Here is a 15532-nt window from a genome sequence, read left to right as displayed (position 1 = left end):
TTAATGCTTGGCCCATTGCAGGTAGCTAGATGGTGATATGCCATCATTCCTTCTTCACTTAGCTACAATAGAAGAAACTTCCTGTTATCAATTATACAGTTACTCTCTTGTACAGTTTATATAGCAAAGGCATTATATATTATTTTTTCTGTTCCTTTATCTTTTTAAAAATGCCGAATTCAATTTTAGCATGCTTAGAAGTTGACCAATTATATTTTTACTATTATTACAGATTTGTCTAAAATTATGTATTATATTTTATTTTAAAAAACATTTGGAGAGAATTTCACTCTTGTTGCCCAGGCTGGAGTGCAATGGCAGGAACTCCGCTCACTGCAACTTCCGCCTACCGGATTCAAATGATTCTCTGGCCTCAGCCTCCCAAGTAGCTGGGATTACAGGCACCCACCACCACTCCCAGTGAATTTTTTTTTTTTTTTTGTATTTTTAGTACAGACAGGGTTTCACCTTGTTGGTCAGGGTGGTCTCGAACTCTTGACCTCAGGTGATCTACCTGCCTCAGCTTCCCAAAGTGCTGGGGTTACAGGTGCAAGTCACCACGCCCGGCCAGCTCCTAAGTTCTTTTGACATGACCTTTTACTCTTGGATAGCTCCCTTTCCTTCTAGAATGAAAAGATGTTTTAGGCTTATCTTATGTTTAGCTCACTCTAAGCAGGAGTCCTTGTTTCTTTTAGAGGAAAATGGCATTTTACAGTCCCTGATATAGGCACTAGTAGATAAAATCCTAAGTAAAATTAAATAAATAAAAACCTCATTTGAGTGATTTTTTAGCTCTGTCAAAGTTTCCTGACTTATACAAATGTATATTTGGAATCTTTTGTTTGATCTTGATGCAAGAACAATTGGTAGGACAGTATTTCTTGGATAAAAAGGTGAATTGAGTTATGGAATTGTGCTTTAATTTTTTTATTATTTTATGGGCCAAATCTCACTTCATTATTGAAAAATAATGAGTTACAATTACCATTACCACATTCTTCCCTAGCACTTTTGATCCAACATTTGTTTATAACAGTAGACTCAATACCAAATATAAGGAAAATAAAATTTCAATTTTTTTCTTTCAAAAATATTGTTTAAAAGCTAAAATATTTTTGGTAGCACATTTCCCCTGTAACTGGTCATTTATCTGTGTAAAGAAGTCCCTAGAGAAAGAGAATATACTTGCTGAGTAAAAGTATCATGGAATGGGTCTATGTGGTTATTTTTTGTTAAATTTCCCTTAGTGTTAAAACAGATGATAATAAGATACTAATATGTTTATATTTCGATTCACCAAACTAAGAAATTATCAAGTTTTTTTAGCCTCTGCTAATTGTACAAATATAATGCAGATATATTTTTGTGAAATAATATTTGTGTTCTGTTATGAAGCCCAAATATAAATGTGGACATATGAACAAGTAATTACGCTCCCTTGTTATGAACGGGAATAATTTGTCATGGAACTTAGTATTCCTCCAGGCATTCTCAGAATATATTTCCAGGTAATAAAAATAGTGCAAGAATATACAGAAGTGAAAATTAGTCTCAAATGAAGGCCTCCCCAGAGAAGCAGTGGAGTCTTTCCTAGCTCAAGTGCATGGCCAGAGGCCATTAGTACACAAATAATGGACAGTAACCAGTTGGATTTTTCAAAAGGAAATATTTTTCTGGGATGGCACAGTAGATAGGCGTGTTTTATGCTTGAGGCATGAATAGAATAGGTTTGATATCCAGCTTGTGGGTTATTACATTGAGACACTACAGATAGCTGTAGGATATTAATGTGAAACCTTAAGATAATGGAGGAAAATCATGGAGTATTTAGAATTCAATTATCATAAACTCAGAATCTCAATTTCTACCCCTTTTCTAAAATGAGAAGTGATTTTTAATATTACCAGATTTACATGTGATTCCACACTAAGACTGAAAACCATACAAGAGTGTCAGACCATCAATAATTCAAACAGCTTTTTATTGGGTAGAAATTTTCATTTTTTTTCTTGCATTCCCTAAACACATATTAAGGGAAGTGACTTTATTCTGGCTTAGCTATTTAGGAACCTGGCAGTGTTCTCAAAATGACTTTTGGATTAAAATGCTCTAGCTATTCTGGTTAAAAGACAAGTTTCTTCCTCCTAACTAAACTCACTGCAACATTTATTTAAAATAAGATTGAGTTGAGTTCATTTTACTTGCTCCTCCATTACCAGTTGTAAAGAGTGTGCATTCAGAACAAATCGAGGCATTTTAGTTGAGTGGGCAGAGAAAAGCTCAGCGTCTGCTTTGGCAGGTGCACTGATTTAATAGTCCCAGCAAGGCACAGCTTATTGTTAGTAGGTAACAGGCAATGGAGGGAGCAGGCAGCCCTATTTAGAGTTATGCAAAAGTGGCATCAAAACTTTTACCCTTGATTTCCATTTGTACTTTTTGCTCGATTGTATTTCTGGGAAAGTTTCTTAACTTCTTTGAATCTGTTGCCTCATCTTTGAAACATGCATAAAAGTATTTCCCATTTGAAATGTTGGTGGCTTTTAAACATTGGACTGACTAGCAACGCACTTTACAAAGATACTCCTTTGATCTTCTTTCTGCATTCTTTTAGGATTCAGATCAAGCATTCATCTCCTTCCGAAATGTTTCCCTGGCCAATAAAAGTAATAATAATAATAGTTAACATTCCTCAGATATTTACTCTGTGCCCAACAGATCCAAGAGTTTTGCACAAATTATCTCATACATTCATCGCAAACCACTCTCTGTGGTTGTATTACTATCCTCACTTTACAGATTTTACAGCTTGAAAAAGCTGAGACATAGGGGGTGTAAGTAACATGTTCAAGATTCCATCGTGGTAAATGGGAGAGCAGAGCCTTGGACCTTAAGAGTCTGAGACAGAGTCCTTGCTGTCAACTATTGCAGAGTTCTGCCCACACTGTATGGTGTTTACCGCCCCCTACCCCAGACTCTTTCACAGTTTACTGTCCTTCATTGTAGTTTCCGGTTGGAGTGTTTTTACCTCAAATCATCAGCTTCTTGAGAGAATTAACTCCTTCCATACTCAAGTACAAGATGTAGCATACAGAGCATTTAAAAAAATAAACAGTGCATATGAACATTTAGCATAAAACATTTGATGAGAAAGATTTGAACAGAAACATCCAGTAGATTGTCTCACGGGTGGGAGGGTGGCTGTGATACTTGCTAAGGGGAATAATTGACAATACTACTCAGAAAGTAACCACTAAGAAATGCTTTCAGAGCAATCAACCTTTTATGTTTCTGTGTCTTCATTAGATTAAAACCTTAAGAAAGCAGGGAGGTTTTCTTATTTAATTTATTTTTTAGCCTTCATTCCTAACATAGTACTTGGTACAAAGTAATAATTTAGATAATGTTTGTTGGATTCTTCTCAAATTTAAATTAGTTCTTTCTTTTAGCCAAAAATGGAAGCAGCTTGTTATGCCACCCATTCTACTCAGAAATTCAAATATGTGTAGATCTTGAGAAGGTGATCTTAAAATGCACATGAAATCATAAGTGTTCAAGAGGAGTCAAGGTAATTTTGAGAAAGAAGAATAGACAGTAGGCTTGTCTTATTATAGATTATATATTAAAATGCTATGAATTAAATGATTGTAATATGGTATAGATTTTAATAAAAAATTTAAGATAAAAATTTTAATAAAAAATTTGAGAATTAGGCTCATGCATGTATAAAATTCATATACAATATGCATGTAGTAAGTAATATGTATGAAATAAGCAATATTTCAACTAAGTAGAAAAAGATCGATTATGGAATAAATGACATTGGGTTAGTTAGGTATCCATTAAGGAGGGGAGAAAAATCAAGTCAGACTGTTTCTATCAGTTCTGGATAGATGACAAATAAATTTTTCAAAACAAGACTAAGCAAAAAAAAAACAATAAATAGAAACCTAGAAAATGTGAGAATACATTAATGCGGTCATGACTTTATAGAGTTATCATACTATCACAAGTAAGCTTCTGAATAGTATGCATTCTATTATTGTTGTATGCCTCATATAGCACGTGGCACACTAAACTGAACACCAAAGAGATCTCCTTAAGTCATTATTAATTTTAGTATTCTCTGCGTGAAGTAGGTTGGAAAAAAGTATAGTTTCTTGAAACTTCTATTTTTAAAGGAGCTAATCCAAATTTATGTTTGGCAATGAATTTTACAGCTCTATCTAGATCTGATGAAGATAGATCTATTGGCTTCTGGGGGCCTGTTTTAAGGTCTTAGATGTTCTTGCCTCATCTTATTTTGACCTCGGTGATGGGGCAGTGTACTTTAGGATATTAGCACAAATTAAGAAAAGATAAGCATTTGAGGCTACGGATAGCCTAATTACCCCGATTTGATCCCATTGATCATTACACATTTTATATAGGTACCGCAAACATATATACCACTAAGATATATCAATAAAAATACAAAAAATGATGGAGTTTATGTTTCCAACAGCCTAAGAGGGCATAGAAAAGCTCAGTTTCAGTGTTGATTTTTCTGTTTGGTGACTAACATACTAGCAGTAATTTCATCTGCTGTGAAAGAGAGTAGAATGTAGTCAAATCGTGTAACAGAATGACACACAAAATATTTTCTTTTACTTCAATTAACTTGAATAGGATGGAAAGGTCAACATGCTTATTCCTATGTATGACATAAATATATGGCATTATTTTAAAAACATGGACATTTCACAACAAAAGATTAAGCAGCATTTAATTAAACATGAATAAAAGTCATCTTGCATTTTGAAGGATAAGAAACAAGAAGCATCTGTATCAGGTTTTTTTTTTTTTAGACTGAGTTTCACTCTTGTTGCCCAGGATGGAGTGTAGTGGCACGATCTTGGCTCACCGCAACCTCTGCCTCCTGGGTTCAAGCGATTCTCCTGCTTCAGCCTTCCTAAGTAGCTGGCATTACAGGCATGCACCACCACACCTGGCTAATTTTGTATTTTTAGTAGAAAGGGCTTTCCCCATGTTGGTCAGGCTGGTCTTGAACTCCCGACCTCAGATGATCCACCCGCCTCCGTCTCCCAAAGTGCTGGGATCACAGGCATGAGCCACCACACCCGGCCGCATCTATATCAGTTTCAAAGTAAAGACATCGATGGATATACTGATCTGGAATGTCTGGAATAAAGTTTTATAGTCTGAATTTTAAATTGAAGTTTTGCATGCCATATTATCTCTGCTTCCCTAAAGGTCTGGATGATTCTATTTATTTCTGAAGATTTTCCTCAGACATCCAACGTTCGTCTTCACTGAGTAACTACAATACCCCTGCAGTTATCCCATCTCTCTCATGCATCATCAATTTATTTTTTGGTATAGGATCTTTCCTAACAGTTTATAAACATATGTAAACATATTCCTTAGTTGACTTCAGATGCACATATTTTTTTACTTGTTTACATGGAAAAATAATGAATAAAGTGCTTCTAAATGTCCTCATTTTCTAATGTCTAAAGTTCTCTTCTCCACTGGGTCCCCACGACTATACAGCTATTGTTCACAGCATTGTTATCAATAACCTACTCCTTGATATATCAAATAGCCAGTTATCTTACTTGGCTTCTCGGAAAAAAATGGACAAATATTGTCTACTTGCCGCTGGCTTCTGGATTACATAATTGCCCTAATTTCTCATTAGTTTCCTGGCAATTTCTCATGAGATTTTTTTTCTGGCTTTGCCTCCCTGCTTAACATCTATTAAAATATCTGAGGACATAGTAGAGATCCTTCTTCCTTATCTATCTACATAAGTAACCTCATTCAGTCTATGGCTCTAAGATATTTATTTCCAGTCCCACTATTTACTTGTAGCTCCAGACTTATATTTGTGTATCTCCCTGTGGATCTTTTCTCCTTTCTTCAAAAGCTTCTTCAAATCAGTTGCTAAAGTGAAAAACTAGGTGTCTTTATTTTCTTCTTCCTACACCCAATCCATTAGGAATTGCTAAGAACTTTATCTTGAAATATATGCGGAAGTAAACCCCTTCACTCCAATTCCACTACACGCATGCTGGTCAAAGCAGCCACCATTTTTCGTCACGACTCCTTCAATAGCCTCCTGATCTTGTTTTGGCCTCATCCTCACAATTCACTTTTCACTCAGCAACCAGATTTCTAATTATTTTTTTATAAAGATTATAACACTCATTCTCTTAATGTCTGTAATGGCTTCAAATTTTAGTAAAAATCCTGACACTTTATTTTTCAGGGAGTAAAAAGCCTTTTATAATTCAGCCCCTTGACTACCTCTTCGATTTCACTTTATGTAACTCCCCTCTTCATCTTTTATTCCCTATATTCTTGCCTCCCTAGTATTTTTCCTGTTTCTCAAAAATTCTAAGCTTATTTGAACATTAAGTCTTGCTCTAATGTTATATATTTCCCTGAAGTGTTCTTACCTTTCAACTTTATCACCAGATCTCAGTTTGAGTACCAAATTCTCATAGGGGCTTCTGTTGTCAATCTAATGTCTCACTTGTTCACTTGCTATTGCTCTATCCTATTTTAATTCCCTAAGAACATTCTTTACTTTTTGTTTGTTTGCTTGCTTGTTGCTCAGTTGCTCTCTCTTCTCACACAGGCATGCAATTCCATAAGAGCAAAACCTTTCCTCTCTTGTTCTCCTTGTATTTCCATTGGCCAGAAAGGCATATGATATATAACAGTTGCTCAAAGAATATCACTTGAAAGAATCAGTAAATTGGTAATTTACTATTTATTTGTCATCTGTCTGAGACTAATGACTGGCATGATTCATTCTTTGTATCTTCAGTAACCCCATGATAGCAAGAAAATCTATATATGAAAAATGCCCAAATAAATGTAAGATTCATTAACAATGCTCCCATCATTGGGTCTCTCAAAAGTCCTAAATAGTAATCTTCAATTGCAAAGTAACCTAGTTTTATTGTACATGATTGAAAGAAAAAGGGAGTTCATAACTTGTAGAAAAGGTGACTCTATGACCTTCCCAGACCTGTAAGAGGGTGCACCTGTAGGTGATGCAAACCTCAGACACTGTGTCACCCCTGCCACCCCAGAGAAGGACAGATGCTATAAAGCACAGCCCAGCCATCCTAGCTATGCCCTTTCCAAAAGGCTGACTGGAAAATCTTTGAGTGTAATAAAATTATTTTTGTTTTTCATGCCACTAAGTTGGCAGCAGTTTATCACACAACCATAGCATGGATGAAAGTCATTAGTAAAAGCATCTGTGTTTTGTGGATCAAGAGGGTATGTGGAGCTACAGGGTCCTTGGGTACCTAGACCATCTCAGACCAGGTGGGAACAAAAGCTATTCGCAGACACTCATATCTGTATATGGAATCCTTATGTTGTCCTCCTTCTAGAGATCATACAGTCTTGGGATTTATTCTGGCCATTGGATGACAGAAAGTACAGAACTCATACTCACTGCGGATGTGAATTAGCACAGGTCAGGCCCTGCCGTGGAACAATTTTGAATACAGTATGAGAAAAAAAGTCAATTGCATGGAGGCCAAAATGTTACGTGAAACACAAAATAAGAAACTTAAATATAGTATATGATTTTAAATCAATTGTTATAAAATACTTTCAGCTTTAGAGAGTTTCTCAGGGAATGTCTGAAAGACGGCTGTTACAAACACATCTAGAAAACTAACTAGTACATTTTCTAATTAATATTATCTATAGATGACATTACCAATTAAAAAAACACTTCATCCAGTGAGCTATAACTTGTAGTCCTAGAAAAATGTATTCTTTGACGAAAAATAAAAAATCTTTCTGATTTTTTTTTTTCACTTACGAAATAGATTCAAGAGGAGGAGGTGAGGACAAACCAATGAAATTCCTCATTGCCCACAGGAAACTCTCCCAAACCAACTTAGCCCAAGTTAACTGCTTGTCCATATTTTCATTGTGGGGTCAGTGGCCTCTCCTGATATTTAGCAGGCATACACTTTCATTCCCTGCCTTTTGATATTTCCATCTTCTCCTCTACTGCACGGTCAATGCAAATTATTTAGCTGAGTCGACGGGATTGGTCAGCTGTGGTAGTTTTGGTAGGAGTCCTGTGAGGGTCTCTGGTTATCCCAGAGTAAATAGGTAGAAAGTCATATATAATTCAAAATGTTGGGAAAGCTCACATAGGAGAGAGCTAGTTCCCAGGTGAGGGATTTCCATTTGGCCAAATTGTAGCCACGTTAGAATTTAGTGGAGGTTCCTTGAAACAGCATTGTAAGGATATGTGGAAATAGGGCATTTTTAAAATAAACAACAGCACATATTGGATGAAAAATGTATTAAATAGACAATTAAAATAGTTTCTTGACACCTCCCTGCTTCCACCCTGTTCACAGATTGTACACAGTCTATTCTGTACATAACAGAGTGATTTTTTTAAAATACATCAGATGATGCTCGCCATCTGCTCGGAACCTTCCTACAGTTGCTATTTCATGCAGGATAAAGTACAAAGTCAATGGCCTACAAGGCTGAGTACATCATGGACTGGGCTTATTTCCTGCTGTATCTCCTAACACTGTTTGGTTTATCCCAGCCTGGCCACATTCGTGTTCTCTTCCTCGGACCTTTGCATGTCCCATTCATGGTGCCTGGAGTATTCTTTTCCCCAGCACTCCTTGGAGCTCCCTCTATCCTTTCACTTAGGTTGCTTCTGATTTCTCACTTTCTTGGGCTGCGGGCTATGGCTCACGCCCAGCACTTTGGGAGGCCGAGGCGGGCGGATCACCTGAGGTCAGGAGTATCCAGACCAACCTGGCCAACACGGCAAAACCCCGTCTCTACTAAAAATACAAAAATTAGCCGGGCGTGGTGGCGGGCGCGTCTAATTCCAGCTAATCAAGAGGCTGAGGCAGGAGAATGGCGTGAACCCGGGAGGCGGAATTGTAGTGAGTCGAGATTGCGCCACTGCACTCCAGCCTGGGCGACAGAGCGAGACTCCCGTCTAAAAAAAAAAAATATTCTTGCTTTCTTAGATATTTCCGTTGACTTCCCTACATAAAACTCTCTCCCCCAAGTATGTCAGTCACTCACTATCCACACGCTACTTCATTTAGTTCACAGTATTTATCACTATGTGATATATATATATGTGTATATATATATATGTGTGTATATATTCTTTTTATTATCTGTTTTTCTTACTAGGATTCAGGTTTCTTTAGGGCAGGTGTTTTGTTGGGTTCCCTGCCTAACCTGCAAGTTGTAGTATGTAGTAAGCGTTCAATAAATACTTGTTGAATTATATTTACTATAGCATTATATAAATATTTGTTGAATTTGAATATCAAATAATATTGGACAAATTAAATGCAGTATTTACATTTACCTGAAAATTCACCTGTATATGCTCACCAAACAATTCTTAATTAGTTTAATTGGACCTGGAGTTATTAGTACTTTAGAGACCATTTAGCCCAATATCACCACATTCAGTGCACTAAGAACAGGAAAGTAAATAAGGTAATCACATCAATATTATCATTTATTTGCTAAGCATAATACTATGTATATAATACACATTTTTAGTAACTATAATCTTCTTAATAATCTTTTTCTTTTTTTTTTTTAGACGGAGTCTCGCTCTGTCGTCCAGGCTGGAGTGCAGTGGCGTGATCTCGGCTCATTGCAAGCTCCGCCTCCTGGGTTCACGCCATTCTCCTGCCTCAGCCTCCGGAGTAGGGGGTACTACAGGCGCCTGCCACCACGCCTGGTTAATTTTTTTTTTTTTTTTTTTGTATTTTTAGTAGAGACGGGATTTCACCATTTTAGCCAGGATGGTCTCGATGTCCTGACCTCGTGATCTGCCAGCCTCTGCCTCCCAAAGTGCGGGGATTACAGGCGTGAGCCACCGCACCTGGCCAATAATCTTACGAATTTCACATATTTACATTTACTGAGTGATGATGTGAAAACTTGTAAACTGAGAGCTAAGTAAATAGAGGAACCTAGAATTAGAACTCAGGTCTGTCTGATTTTCAAGCATGTCTCCCTTCCATTCTACTGCCTAACCTCTTTCAGTTTCCCCCTAGTAATTTCACTCACCAGGAATTAGGTTGGTCTTGGTGCAGTCCTGTTTTATTATTGGTCTCTAGGAGGGGGCAGTGACCCTGGTTTTGAGTCCAGGACCTATTCTAATTGCTTTTTATTTTGACAGTCATTTGCCATCATAAGGTCTCAGTTCTTTTTTTTTTTTCTACTCTAAAATAGACATAATACTATCCATTTTATCTAACATCTTCAAAAGACTCACATACATGTGAAATTATTTTGCTCATTTTTAATTGGGTTATGCAAATATGAGGAATTGTTACAGTTGTCAATAACAAATATTTAGCAGCTTTCATAGAGGATTTCGATTATAGTAGTGCTAAGTTTTGCAGCTTGCTTCTATTATTGCTAATTCTTTCGGATTCCAACGTCACATTATCACATACATTTGTAGATATTAGACTCAAAACAAAGGCAAAGTTAAGAAAATCTAAAAGAATACACAATTTTCATATCTTCCAAATTTCAAGACCATTCTTTGGCTAGGACCGACTCAAATGTGCTTTATAGTTTTGGAGACCCATTTTTTTTTTCCTGTGGAAAGAAATAATTTATCTAAGAATATACAGGGCGCATATTTGGAAGATATTTTATGTTGCTGGATATTGTAGGATTTGGGCTATGCTCTTATCTAAATACATGCATAACACCTGTTTGTTAAACCTGTTTTGGTAAAATGACTGAGTTAGATAACATCAAGTTAAGAAATGGGTAAGGGGCCGGGCGCAGTGGCTCAGGCCTGTAATCCCAGCACTTTGGGAGGCCGAGACGGGCAGATCACGAGGTCAGGAGATTGAGACCATCCTGGCTAACACAGTGAAACCCCGTCTCTACTAAATATACAAAAAAATAACCAGGCATGGTGGCGGGCACCTGTAGTAACCGCTACTCAGGAGGCTGAGGCAGGAGAATGGTGTGAACCTGGGAGGCAGGGCTTGCAGTGAGCCAAAATCATGTGACTGCACTCCAGCCTGGGTGACAGAGCGAGACTCCGTCTCAAAAAAAAGAAAAGAAATGGGTAAGAAGAGTCCTTATCTCAGTGTATAAGGTGGCTTTGGGGAAACTGTAATTGAAGTAATATGTTGAGATGATTTTTGGAGGTAATATTAAATATAAATTTACAGGAAGTCATGAGCTTTAGTCTGTTATTAGTCTCAAGAAGTTACCAAAGGCCAACCGCAATTCTGAAAATGTGAACCTTGAAAGGTAAATTTTTTAAATCTCTACTGAAGTTCTCCTACCAGAGTTTTATTTATAGTTCTCACTGACAGTAGAACTGACTGTTCAACTCTTTAAATTAGCAAAAGAACAAAATATAAGGAATTGTCAGTAACAATTGACGCAGACAGGAAACGTCCAGGAATTTCCCCTCCATTATTACAACTCCTCCAAGAAGAGCTGCTCTTTTGGCCAAAGACTGACTTGGGCCATAGTATTAGGAGTTGGAGCTTTCAGATGAGTGATAAAAGGTTCAAAAACTTCCTTTGTCTTGAGACTTTCTCCATTTTTCCTTTGTTTTTGGGTTGATGTCAACCTGCTCCTCTCTCTCATTTTCTGTCTGTGGGAATGCTTAGCTAAAAAGCTAGTGAAAATTAAAGTAAGGTTGAGAAAACACAGTTTGAAGGGTTATTTCAAAGTGGTTTTAAGAGTCTGGGGCCTATACCTCAGCAGGCAATAATGTATTCCAATATCTCCTTTCATACTTTTCCCAAGTAGAGGACTATGAAGTCAAGCATAGAGAATGGTACTGCCATATTAAACAGATAATTTTGTATCTATGCTTCTACTTCACTCATTTTTGAGAAGATGGTTAACTGAAGTAAATATACACATATTACCAATACCTAATAGATAATATTCTTATCTTTTATAAAATGCTTCCTCATTTGTTTTTTATAGCTGATATAAGCAAATCCTATGAGTTATGCTATTTTCATTTTACAGTTGAGAGGAATGTATTGAGAAAATTTAATAGACTTGGCCAAGGTCAGTAAACTGAGCATGGTCACAAATCTAGCTTTTTACTCCTTTATTTTGTATGCTTCCCTTCTTGGAGAAGTGAAAGGCCAACGTGAAAAATATACAAAAATGTCAAATATGATAGTTTATATTTAAAATAGAGAGTTGATAAAAATTACTTTTCTGGCAAACTGAAAACTAATACCTTGGAAGACAATCCTGTATTTTAAAGCAACCAGCTATTAGAATTCCTAAAAGAGAAATAAGTTTCCTTACATAGGCTCTGTCTCATAAAAAGGCTGATTGTGTTTTATTAATGAGGTTTCCTAGGTTAAGCTAATCATATTTATGTATTAAAATTTTCAAAGTTCTCAAATTGCCCACAAGTAATTTAAAACATCTGACCCAAATGACTGTAAGCAGTGCCAACATTCATTTACGAACTTGCATTATCATCTAGGATATAATGTTGCGTAGAACTAATATAAATGTTGACTTTTTTCTTTTTAACCTTCCATCTGAATGTCAAGCAGATGGTTTGATTTAGGTATCAATAAAGGCCCTTAAAGTGTGAGTTAACAATACCCTAAAGAGCTTCTAGTAACTGCTGCTTCAAAGCATAGAACATAATAAAAATAAATAAATAAAAAAGATCAGTTTTATTAAAGAAGAGGGATAGAGTGAAGAATCAGAAAATAAAAAAAGAAAAATTTTATGATTTCAAGTTCTCCTGAGTAGACAATCTATTCCAGTTTTGCAGTTGATTGATTATAAATTTAAAACTCAATTAACAAATATTTTTTTAAAGTTTAATCATGACACTGATGTCTGTATCTACCCCTTTGCTTTGAGACATTTTTAACTTCCTAGCAAAGAAGAGGTATCCAGAGTCCCACAGTTTTGCTAAATTAAGGAGCAAGAGATAAGAATGTATAGAAATTAGGAGTGTTAGAGTTTATGGATCACAGGAATGGAGAGGAGAAAATTATTCAGAGAGAATAAAAGAAATCTACAAAATGGTTTCCTTGGGTGTTTGATTGAAATTCCACGAGGATGATCACAGCACAACCGCAGAAAACAAAAGCAAAGAAAACATTGTATGGCAACATGAAGCTGAAAAATTTCTAGAGTTCACACAGAGAAGGGGATTGTTTTAGTTTCTAGCAGTCAGTGTGCAGAGACTTTATTCGATGCTTGTGCCCTCAGTAGAGGCCCAGGGAAAGCCTTAGAAGTGAAACTAAACTCCCTTGGAGTAAGACTGCTCTAGACTTGCCCTAAAAAACTTTAGAAATTAGTCTCAAAGACTGCTAGAACACAGACAAACACTCTTCAACTATTACAACCAAGTACAACACTCAAAAATACAGAATTCAAAAAATCTGGAATTCAGTAAAATATGATGCATATGCATGAGAAAAACCAGTCAGCTGAAACAGACCAAAATAACAGAGATGATGAAATTAACAAGTACTTTAAAACATAAAAAATAGGTCCAAGGATGTAAAGAAAATCCTAAGCAAATTGAGAAGAAAAATAAAGTACATAAAAGGAGCAAATACAATTTCTAGATTTGAAAATATAATGTCTAATATGAAAAATTTACTGGCTGGGTGCTGTGGCTCATGCTTGTAATCCCAGCACTTTGGGAGATGGAAGCGGGCGGATCACCTGAGGTAAGGAGTTCCAGACCAGCCTGGCCAACATGGTGAAACCCCGTCTTTACTAAAAATACAAAAATTAGCCAGGCATGGTGGTGGGTGCCTGTAATCCCAGTTACTTGGGAGGCTGAGGCAGGAGAATCACTTGAACCCGGGTGGCAGAGGTTGCAGTGAGCTGAGATTGTGCCATTGCACTCCATCCTGGGCGACAGAGTGAGACTCTGTCTCAAAAAAAGGAAAGAAAAATTTACTGACAGTTTGAATAGGGTAATCACCGAAGAAGAAAAGAGTAATTAATTTGAAAACAAAGCAATACAAGTTAAGAACTGAAGAACAACAGGAAAAGAATGAATGGGAGATAAGTGGAGCTTCAGTGACCTGGGAAATAATATCAGATGGTCTCATATATGAGCAATTTTGAGCCCCAAGGGGAAAAAGGAGGCACAGAAAAAATTTTCAAGAATAATGGCTACAACATTTTTAAAAAATGATAAAACTATAAATGCACACATACACAATGTTAAATAAAATGAAAAGAATAAACTCCAAAAAAGTCACAAAACACCCACTTCATATTAAAAATGTTTAAACAATAGAGATGAAGGTTGAAATCTGAAAAGCAGCCTGATTTTTAAAAGACAAATTATTTAGAGAAGAAGAAAAATGCAAATTTCCACAGATTTCTTGTCAAAAATTCTGCAAGCCAGAAGACAAAGACATATTTAAAGTGCTGGGGGAAGGGGGAAACTCTGCCAAACTAGAATTTCTTACCAGTGAAAACTTATACTAAAACTGAAGAAAAATGAGCATTTTTTTTCAGACACATGAATTCATTGTTGATAGACCCACTATATTAAAAAAAATGTTAAAGATAATTCAGGTAGAACATTGGTACCAAACAGGAAAATAACTACAGGAAAGAATGAAGAGCACTGGAAATGGCAAATACATGACAAAAATTAACTTTTTTTCAATCTTTTAATTAAAAATTTGGCTTTTGTCCAGTTTTATTGAAGTGCAGTTGACAACTAAAAATTATATATATTTAAGGTTCACAATTTGGCGACTTGATGTATCTTTACATTGGGAAATGTTTACCACATTCAAGCTAATTAACGTATCTGTAATTTCATGTCTCACATAGTTACTATTTTCTGTGCATGTTTGTGTGAATGTGTGTGTTATGAACACATAAGATGTACTGGCTTAGCAAATTTCAAATATACAATACGATATTGTTAACTGTAGTAATATTGTTTTACAATTAGATGTCTAGAACTTATTCACTTTGCAAAACTGAAACTTCGTACACCTTGACCAACATCTTTGTCCCACCTTGAAGCAACCAAATGGTCGCTTCCTTCAGCTTCTGGTAACCACCATTCTACTATGTTTCTATTAATGTAATTATTTTAGATTCCACATATAAGTAAGATCACACAGTATTTGTCTTTCTACATTTATCTTATTTCACTTACCATAATGTCTGCCAGCTCAGAATACTTACCATAACATCTTCAACAAGGATTTATTGTGCAGATGGGAGGATTTCCTTCATTTTTTAAAGGCCCACTAATCTTATTTCGTGTGTCTGTGTGTGCGTGTGTGTGTGTGTGTGTGTGTACACACAATGGAATGCTAATATATATGCCCAATTTTCTTCATATATTTATCCATTGTTGAGCATTTAGGTTTTTTTAATTTCTTGGCTACTATGAATAATACTAAAATGAACACGAGGGTGTAGATGTCTCTTACATCTTGATCATATTTTCTTTGGAAATATACCCTAATTATAG

Source organism: Nomascus leucogenys, chromosome 19, assembly GCF_006542625.1.
Source record: "Nomascus leucogenys isolate Asia chromosome 19, Asia_NLE_v1, whole genome shotgun sequence".
Classification (NCBI taxonomy): domain Eukaryota; kingdom Metazoa; phylum Chordata; class Mammalia; order Primates; family Hylobatidae; genus Nomascus; species Nomascus leucogenys.
The sequence above is the reverse complement of the archived record's forward strand: the minus strand, read 5'-3'. Positions refer to the sequence as shown.